Raw genomic sequence first — 10,211 nt, 5'->3', positions numbered from 1 at the left:
CAGAACAAGTCATGATGAAAAATGCTGCTACACACATCCAGGATTAACAGATGTAGTGAAGGTGCGAGCACAATGCTATAACAGAAATCTTCCCAAGGCCAAAGACTCACTCAATGTCACACAACATTAGGACCGACATGCTGGGATGTCCCTTGTAGAAAGTGTATGATCAGTTCTGGTGTCAGTCTGACCATGCAGAAAACATTAGAGGAATAGTTCACCCATAAATGTTCTGTAAATTTACTCTGTAATGTACATGAGTTTGTTTCTTCATTGGAACATTTGGAGAAATTTAGCATTACATCACTTGCTCACCAATGGATCCTCTGCAGTGAATGGGTGCCGTCAGAATGAGAGTCCAAACAGATGATAAAACATCAAAATAATTCATCTTGTGAAGTGAAAACCTCTGGGATTATAAGAAACAAATCCATCAAGACGTTTTTTTCTTCAAACCATTGCTTCTGGCTAAAATATGAGTCCTCTATCCATAATATTGCTTTCTTCAGTGAAAAAGTCATATTGTATGAATCAGGAGAGAAATATGAACAGATCAAGGACCATTTAAAAGCGAAAACATAGAATTATAAAGAAATAAGTTGATGGTTTTCATCTGAGGAAGCGTTATTATGGATTATGGAGTTGTAATTGGGCAAAAAGTGTCTGTTTAAAGTTAAAACGTCTTTATGGATTTCTTTCTGATAAACCCACAGCCCTTTGCTTCACAAGACATTAATTGATTGTCTGCAGTTGTGTGGATTATTGTGATGTTTTTATCAGCTGTTTGAACTCTCATTCTGACGGCACCCATTCACTGCAGAGGAAACATTGCTGAGCAAGTGATGTAAGCTAAATTTCTCCAAAACTGTTCAGATGAAAAAACAAACTTATCTACATCTTGGATGGCCTGAAGGTTAATTTTCAGCAAATGTTCATGTATGGGTGAACTATTGCTTTAAAAAAAGCCACAGACCAGCACTTTTGCAAAAGCATCTTGTGTACATTGACTGCATCTGAAATACAGCGTGACATGCGCAGAAACACGAGGACCATCATCACATTATATAAATAATCTTTCTCCTCCTTCCTAATTGAGTGACTAATATCAGTGAAATAGGTTTATATAACAAGCCCACATGTTGTGAAAATGCAGTTAGCCTCCTCGCTCTGGCTCTGGCATGGATTCGTTTTACATTGCTCTATCCCATCAGTCTTTCTCAGTCTAATCTACAGCTTGACTCATGTACTGGACCACCAACAGCTCGGCATGGACATGGATGAGTGCTGGTATAACAGATATCATGAAACGGAGCCATGCATTTATATATTCTCATAATTTTGAACATCTTGCCTTAGTTTTATATGCACAGCATGGCTTGTGGTAAAAAAAAAATGGATTCCTTCCATCCAAATTCAGCATGAGCTTGGACTTAAAATAGCACTTATCTGTTTACTACTTAAAAATGTTGCCCTTTTCATAAAATAAAGAGGTTAGTTATATTCACGCTCAGGCCATCCAAGATGTAGATGAGTTTGTTTCTTCATCAGAACACATTTGGAGAAATTTAGCATTACATCACTTGTTCACCAATGACACCTCTACAGTGAATGGTTTTGGCTCAAGATATTACTTTATGGTCATAGTCATGTGGATTATGAATGGTTTTTATCAGCTGTTTGGACTCTCATTCTGACACCACCCATTCACTGCAGAGGATCCATTGGTGAGCAACTGATGTAATGCTAAATTTCTCCAAATTTGTTCTGATGAAAAACCAAACTCATCTGCCTCTTGAATGGCCTTAGAGTGAGTACATTTTCAAACGTATATATATATATATTTATTTTTATTATTATTTTTTTGAGTGAACTACTTTAAAAAAAATTTCACTAAGAAAAAAAGTTATTTTTTTCAGCAAATAATGATTCAGATACGTACAAGCCAAATTACATGTTTAGAGTCATTATAAATGTTTGTTGAAAATGCTATGAAAGTTTTGAATACTAAGAGTACATTATTAAGAGCTTGCTTGGCACAGAAAACTAGAACTATTTATACAAGAATTTTCTTCATCCTGTACTGCTATTTATTAAAATGCTGACCAATTTGTGCCAAGATGTTGCATTTCTTTGCAAGAAAAGGCACTGCGATATGTAAAAGGAAGCACTTAACAACTGTGTGTTCAGGGTCATACAGTCTTTCGAGAAAAACAACTTCAGGCTCCAATAAACCGTTGATGGTACATTTTCCTCTGATTAAAGTAAGAGGATGCTTCATTTACGCTGGTTTTCTTTAGTAGATGGTTTAATTTGAATCAAACACATCACTTCCTCATAGAGGGTCAGACTTTTGTTCTTAAACTGTGATTTAAACATGTAATGTGTTTGATGAAGAAAAAGAAAAATAGCTTTTATAAATATAGCTATTCAAGTGAATTATGGGGTGGAGCATTCTCAGACCAGAGAGCATTTGATTGGACAAACATTTGTACACACCCCTGAGTGCAAGATGAGTCATCGTTTTTTGTTGTTGCTTTTCCAGAATAGAAAAACTTTTTAAAAGCAAACATTTTAAATAAACATTTTAAAAGCAACATTTGTCAGCATTTAGGAATACAGTAGCATAAATGGCCTTAAAGCTTAGGGTGTGTGATTTTGAAGCCCGAGTTGTATTGTGTTGCAGTGACAGATGTGAACACATGTGGGCAGTGTGGTGCAGAAGCAGGGCTCTTGATGCTCTATCACATTCAGCACAAAGGCTCATCCTTGACACATTGTCTGGTTGTAACCACTGTGTCAAAGCTGCTGCTCAGATGAAACGGACAGTGGCATGTGTGCTGGGCAATGAATGAGTAATGAATGCGAGTTATCACAAATAGAACCAACAGTTTGCTGGATAAGTGTACTGTATGTATTTAGTGTATGTGTGTTGTAATAGTAGTGGCAATGATAGTACTAGTTAATGAATGAATTTCATAAAGCCTGTCAAGAATACATACATATATACATATAAAAATTTAAGGGGGTCTGAATACTTTCCGTACCCACTGTATATACAACATACATATATCCAGGTCAAAATTACATTTTGCTTAGAAATGAAGGCTGTTAAGCATGTATTTAGTTTCTCGTGTGAGGAATAAATGCCTGAAAATATATACAGAACCACGAATGTCAAGTTCCTACAAGGATATGTAAGACAATGTGTGTGTGTTACAGTAACAGGAGAGAAGTGTGGGGTGAATGGCTGGTCAGAGCCTCTCAGTGGGAGTACCATGATCAGGACAGTGAAGAAGAGAAACAAGACTGAACACAGACACATGTTCTGTACACATAAAAGCCCTTTAGAGCTATCTGTATCTGTAACTCTGTAGAAAAACTGACATGGAGGAGACTGGGATGAGTTTCCTCAATAACTGTAAGGCTTAAATGCGGTGTTATGTTGGTTTCAACCATGTAGTGTTAGATGTAAATTATATTTCATTTAGATGCACTAAAATGTCAATATTATCAGATTTTCTGTTATAGCTTTTAGGTAAACAAACATGAAAAAAAGTGTCACATTAAGGTAAGACTCAACAGTCAACTATATAGCTAAGGCATATTATGACATTCAAATTGAATTCATAAGCAACAATATTTTTCAACCCAAGCTCATTCAAAATACCTGCACTTGGCAACATTTCAGCAAACTGATATTACATTGCTTCTTGCACGATTTGCAACACTTTCATAGTGAAATGTCCAGTGCGTGTTCAGATGAGCGTGAATCTGGAAAAGTTTTCAAGTACATATGGCGGCAGTTTGAAAATGAAATGTCCAGTGAGTTGAGCTAAAAGGTTCATGCTCATTTGAAAATAACGTAGAAATAAACCCTATTCAAACCTAATCAATATTGATAACAAAAGCGATTGTGAGATTGCTAAAGCATCCATGCCATTTTAGCTTGCTTCTATACAAGTTTCATGGGACTCGTACCCAAGCTCATAGCAAACTTAGTGCTGTACCAGGTGAGCTACCAAGCAAGTTTACTACATCAGAAAAGCCATATACAGAGCTGGCTATGCGATATATTATTTTACAAACCATGCACTATGGTAAATGTGTTCTGAAATCATAACATAGTAGGCTATTGTGCACACAAATAAGTCTTTATTAATTGATTTTGAATTTGCCACTGTAATCATAATTTGTGTGAATGGGAAATTGTTTTACAGCCACTGTTCATTTCAGCTGTAAACTGCAGTGAATTGAATGTAAAGAAGTTTTGAAAAAATATAGTTAGAGGCATTTACCAATAAGCCTAACATTTTTTCTCCCTGTGTTTATGTGATGTAATTTTTCATGATTTATTATTGGCCAAAACAATGTTTTGACACCTTTTCCATTTTGGCCTGTTAATGAATTTTCTTTGTCATAATTGTTTTACAATTGTTAACCATTGCTCAAAGCCACTAATTAACCTATATCAGTATTTTTAAACAGTTTTTTTTTCTGGTGTACCCCACAGCACTCAACACCAAACCTGAAAAAAAATTATTCACAGTATACTGAATTATTCATTGAGTATAGAGTTGCTTCCTCCGTCCAGTGTCGATTATAATAATTGTAGTATATGCATACATTACAATTAATCATTTTAAACATTTAATTTTTATGGGTTGCCCAAAGTGCTCTCTGCTATTTTGGACCTTTTTTTTTCTCTCAGAAAACCTGCTCAAATCAATTTTGGAGGTTGTCAGTTTGGGTCATGCCTCAGCATTCAGTCAGGTTAAAGGTGGGTGTTCTTCAAATGCTTGAACCATTTGGCCAGATATTTGCCGCTGTGTTTGAGGTGATGTTATTCTGAATGACTCACATTCGATATAGGTCACGCATCCTGACATTCTCCTGTGAAACTCCAGTGTAATCCAGATTTCGCTGATTGCGAGATGTCTGTGTGCTGATGATCTTCCATTACAACAGTGAATGGCTGGACACTGTGTTCAGAGTTCTTGTGGAGGGCAGTGATTTTCTCCCGTGTCATCTTATACTTTTCTTCTTGCATGTTTTTCTAATAGTGGATTTGTGAACCGTGAGTTGTCCGTGCCTGCAAACCCTTAGCTGTTACTGCGATTTTGATAGTGACCTCTTGACACTTTTGCAGGAATAGTAAGGGTAAATATAATTGTATGTAAATGTAAATCAGTGTTTGGGAAGATACTTTGAAACTGTAGTCTGTCAAGCTATTAGCTATATTATTTAAAATACTAAAGCTACTATCAAACTACACTTCAGAAAAGAAAAGAAAAAAAAAAGCCCTGGCTAATTACTTTGAAATGTGATATCTTTATAACCTACAGTATATGACTATATCAAACGTGCTACACAGGGACTTCTGGGAAAACTGTTATGACTCATAACCAGTGTTTTTTTTAAATGAATCGCACATAGCAGCAGATTTGCTACAATGAATAACAAATGTGCAAAATACATTGTGACAAAAACAGGTCTGTAACATTTTGTTAAATGTAACCTACTTGTATAATTTATAAAGTATAAGTAAATACAAGCATGAAGTAAATTACAAGTGTGTGCAGTTGTACTGAGACCCTTGTGAAAAATAATATTAATACAATTAAGTGTACTTTCATGACTAATTTAAAACTAAAAAAAGTTATATTTTAAAGTACATATAAATCTTTATGTTTTAATATATTATGTTTTAAACAAGTACACATATTTTGATGCATTGACTAACATAGTAAATCCTATGTAAAGTGCATTTGTGAGCCTCCGGGCTTTCAGCCCAGAACTTAGGAAGAGGAGCCCTATCCTCTTCGGTGTGACACAGTCGCCGCGCCATACACAGCTCACCCTCAGCCGCGGTGTAGGGGGCGGATCTCCTCTCCGCGCTCACACCGTCCGTGGCTTTCTCCCTCGTGGTTGGCGTTGTTGCCGGCTCACACACTTTGACTGATGTCATTTGCAGCTCCGGCTCCGTGGCGATCCTCTGCACTGTCGCTCCGTGCGGCGATGGCTCGTCGGTCGTGGTGGGCTCCGGCTCTCCGTCAGCGGTGGGCTCGGGCTGGGCACTGGGTCGGGAGTGGAACTGGCGAGATTCTCCTGGGAACAGGCGGAGAAGGGAGATCCATTTCTCGCCAGTGTCCACTCCACAAAGTGGGGATCCATAGAAAAAACGGAAACAAAAATGGAGGGAACACTCGGAGGTAACTGTATTCGGTCGGGTCTTCTGTCACGATACGCTGGAGCACAGGCACAAAGAAACGAGGAGATGTGGAGAGTTCACAAAAACGAGAGTCTTTAATAATCCAACAGGGAGTCAAAGAGCACAAGGAAGACGTTTACAACAAGTAGACCCGACAAAGGAAGACTGAACAAACAGGAACTTAAATACAAGGGATAATTTCTAAACACAGGTGCACAGAATGACTAATTAACTAAACGAGGACAGGAACATGACCAAAAAAGGGAACACAGTAACAGAAACAGGGGCAAAACATAACAAAACAGGTCCATGATCCTGACAGTAGGCCCTATTTCTTTTTTCAAAATAGGAATATAGCTACAAGAGCAAATACTTGAAAGGATAACATATTTAAATATGTTTTTTAAAGGAAGGCTTTGTGTGTGATAAATGTTGTCTGTGCTGTTAACGGAAAGCGCTCATTAAATACCAGGATTTTCAACTATGAGGATTTATATATATTGCATGTAAATTACTTGTAAATGCTAAAGCCACTGCACCATGCACCTACTGAAAATAATTACAAACCATCATTGTGGTTCAACACTAATGCACAACAGAAAAAGTTTACAGGAAATAATTTCGTATCACACGAATGTGTGTGTCAGTGGTGGCGCAGACCTGGATATGTCTATGCTTTCTCTTATCTGCTCTCCAAATCTCTATTTTGCTAAAATAGCAGGACGCACCACGAGAATCAGATGAATACCTGCCATTCAGTCATATTAATTTGCACACGCAGTTACCGCTTCTGAAATTACCTTCATGCCTGCGAAATCACTTTGTGGGCACAATTGAATCCATTTGCATTTACACTGCCCTGTATTTTGCCAGTGTATAGAGGTACGGCCCAAATTACATATTCATTAACTCTCAAAAACTGACAATACACACTATTTTGCACATCTAACTATATTAATAGATACAAATCTCAGGGCCTTCCTTTGTAACGCAGAATGAGATGATAAATGAAAAAGCTCTCAGGCCTCTTTCTGCTCAACGTAACAGAGAAGATACAATGACCAGACTCAGGACGGACCGGCCTCAGGAGAGAACCATGAAAAAGTAATGCCACAACCCAAAATACTCTAAAACACATCCTCAGATAAACCCTGACATACACGCTAAAACACGACGTGAAAAAACTCTAAAAATCACTTTATTCGCCAACAGCATCTTTCATAGGCCTCTTAAATGGGCGTCCTTACGTGCTGCTTTCTATCTGCAAATCGAGTCTCTCAGACAAAAGACAGCAGTGCCAAAGTGAAACCCATTAGTTTCATTAATTTACTGCACTCTACTCACCTCGTGCCTCTTTATATTGTGCTACATAACAGGATCTGCAATTGCACAGTGAAGAGGAATGTTCTTTCATTCTCCGATTTTAAATAGATCTATTTAGTCTCCATCAATCCACAAAATATGTCCAAGCTTTCTTTCACGACACCTTTAAACCCTCACAAATATGGGATCCTTTCGTCCAGACAAGCCGATCTAGCACATGCAACGGACCTATTTGGTGCAGCTCCAAGTTGGGTGGGTGTGGTGGCCAGCTCATAATGTACCCCGAGTGGGCGCTGGATGCATACAAAAGCAGTTTCTGTTTATGTGGCCTCTTTTTGCATGATTTTAGAGCAGAAAAGGGCTGTTTTCAGGAAAAGCACAAAAGAATTGCGATGCCTCATCTCCACAGTTCAGAGGAGCATGTAAGAGTGAATAGAGGCTGCTTGGCTGGTTCATTCTCGTCTTCTGTAGGTACGCCAAGGAGGTTAAATGTAGCGATTCTGTGAAATAGGACGACCCGCTGGCACTCATATGAACAAATCAACTACAGGCTTTAGTGCTCCAAGAGTTATATTCATTTCCAGTGTTAAAATGAGGAATGTATTTGGATGCAAAGTAAACACCTTCCCACTGTGTGTCAGACAATACAAGTAGTTTAATATGTTATACATATCTTAAAGAGGAAAAAGTTAAAGAAATGGATGGTTGCAATAACACAAGCCCTTTCTATGGGGTGTTTATTCTGGTGTTTTATAGTGGAGAGAATGTCCTTCTCGGGTCACAACTCAAATTCCCCAAATTCCCTTTCGCAACTAACCGCTGATGAAAGAGTTCAGGAAAACCTTACATAGCAAACAATTGTTATTCCACTGCTGCTGCATTGTAATGATTTCAAATAAAACTGATTATTATTATTATTATTATTAGAAGAAGAAGAAGAAGAAGAAGAAAACAATAGTATTATTATTGGTGATGCTGGTCTTTATTATTAAAATATACCATTAAAAATATCTAAAATATCACATATTTAAAATACTGTTGTTTCTACATTAATTTGGAGATTTAATGTAAAGATATATGACTACAACTTTTAATGTTAGGTGTATTCATTCATTTGATGGACAGTCCAAAACAATTATTTTAATGATATTATGCAGTGAAAGATGTAGGTGTAGAATTTTTTTGAAAATTCACAAATAATTAAAAAGAAACATCAAATAGCACATTGAATTAAACATGAAATACATAATAAACAGTGTGAATGATGTTTTGCCCAGTGAGCTTTGAAGGGCTTCTAAAACTGTGAAACAGACTGACAAACATTACAGAGGGCTATATTCCCTGTCTGCTATCGTTGACGTCACAGCTCAGGATAATAGCTACTGAAAGGTTAAGCACTGTGTATTGTTTTTGTGGTGCTGTCAGCCAATAGCATTGACAAAATGTAAATGATATGGCTCTTGAGTAATTCATCAATTACAGTACATTTAAAGTTCAGGTAATTGTCTCAAAACAACCTGGCTGCTTATATCATCCCTTGATTTCCCTTACTCTAAATTTAGACATACTCTTAAAAGGTGCGATGTCACAGCTATGAGCTACAAGCAAAGTTAACATCTGGCCACATTTGCACATCAACATCTATTCACTAGTCACTGTGAAGTAATAAGGAATTAAGACATTATAATTATTCCTAAACACAATGGGGCTGTATTACAGAAACATCCTGACACTAGAATATCTTAACAGTTTAGGAACCATAGAGATTTCAGTTATAAACCTGATTGATCTCAACTCAGATCAGTAATTCAGCCCCAGAAGAAGATACTACTATTCATATTAATATTTAGATGTGCAGGACGTCCAGTGAATGGACCAACCTTAAAGGAATAGTTCACCCAAAAATGAAAATGTGCTTTAAATGTACTCACCCTCAGGCCATCCAAGATATAGATGAGTTTGTTTCTTCATCAGAACAGATTTGGAGAAATTTAGCATTACATCACTTGCTCACCAGTGGACCTCTGCAGTGAATGGGTGCCGTCAGAACGAGAGTCCAAACAGCTGATAAAAATCCACAAGTAATTCACATGATGACTAGTCCATCAATTAACATCTTGTGAAGTAAGAATACATGTTTGTACAAAAAAATAAAATAAATCCATTATTATGACAATTTTATCTGTTGTTGACTAAAATATGAGCCCTCTATCCCCAATATTGCTTTCTCCAGTACAAAAAGTCATCTTGTCTGAATCAGGAGAGAAATATGCACAGATCAAGCACCATTTACAAGCGGGGAGAAGAAGAAGAAGAAGAAGAAGAACACAGTTCAAAACTGTTCTAAATAAATATGTTGGTGGATTTTGATGTGAGAGGACAACAGGGATTTACTTTTTTTAACTGGAAGAAACATTATTATGGATTATGGCTTTTCCCTTCATGAGACATTCATTTATGGACTGGAGTTGTGTGAATTATCGTGATTTTTTATTTATTTATATTTTATCAGCTGTTTTGATTATCATTCTGACGGCACCCATTCCCTGAAGAGGATCCATTTATGAGCAAATTATGTGATGCTAAATTTCTCCAAATCTGTTCCGATGAAGAAACAAACTCATCTACATCTTGTATGTTCTGAGGGTACATACATTTTCAGCAGATTTTCATTTTTGGG

At 37.0% G+C, this 10,211-nt stretch overlaps 1 long non-coding RNA gene across 1 annotated transcript; it reads right to left on the bottom strand.

The window, feature by feature from the left end:
- Positions 1-448: 448 nt before the first annotated feature.
- Positions 449-9,794, bottom strand: LOC107661819 (uncharacterized). The gene is made up of 4 exons (XR_001631147.1): positions 9,725-9,794; positions 7,287-7,290; positions 5,034-5,037; positions 449-461 (listed from the first exon to the last, which is right to left on the bottom strand). It is a non-coding gene; the product is annotated as an uncharacterized LOC107661819 (long non-coding RNA).
- Between the last annotated feature and the right edge of the window lie 417 nt (positions 9,795-10,211).

Source organism: Sinocyclocheilus anshuiensis, unplaced genomic scaffold (genome assembly GCF_001515605.1).
Source record: "Sinocyclocheilus anshuiensis isolate Anshui unplaced genomic scaffold, SAMN03320099.WGS_v1.1 scaffold47, whole genome shotgun sequence".
NCBI lineage: Eukaryota > Metazoa > Chordata > Actinopteri > Cypriniformes > Cyprinidae > Sinocyclocheilus > Sinocyclocheilus anshuiensis.
Note: the sequence above shows the minus strand (reverse complement) of the source record. Positions and strands in the feature narration are given on the sequence as shown.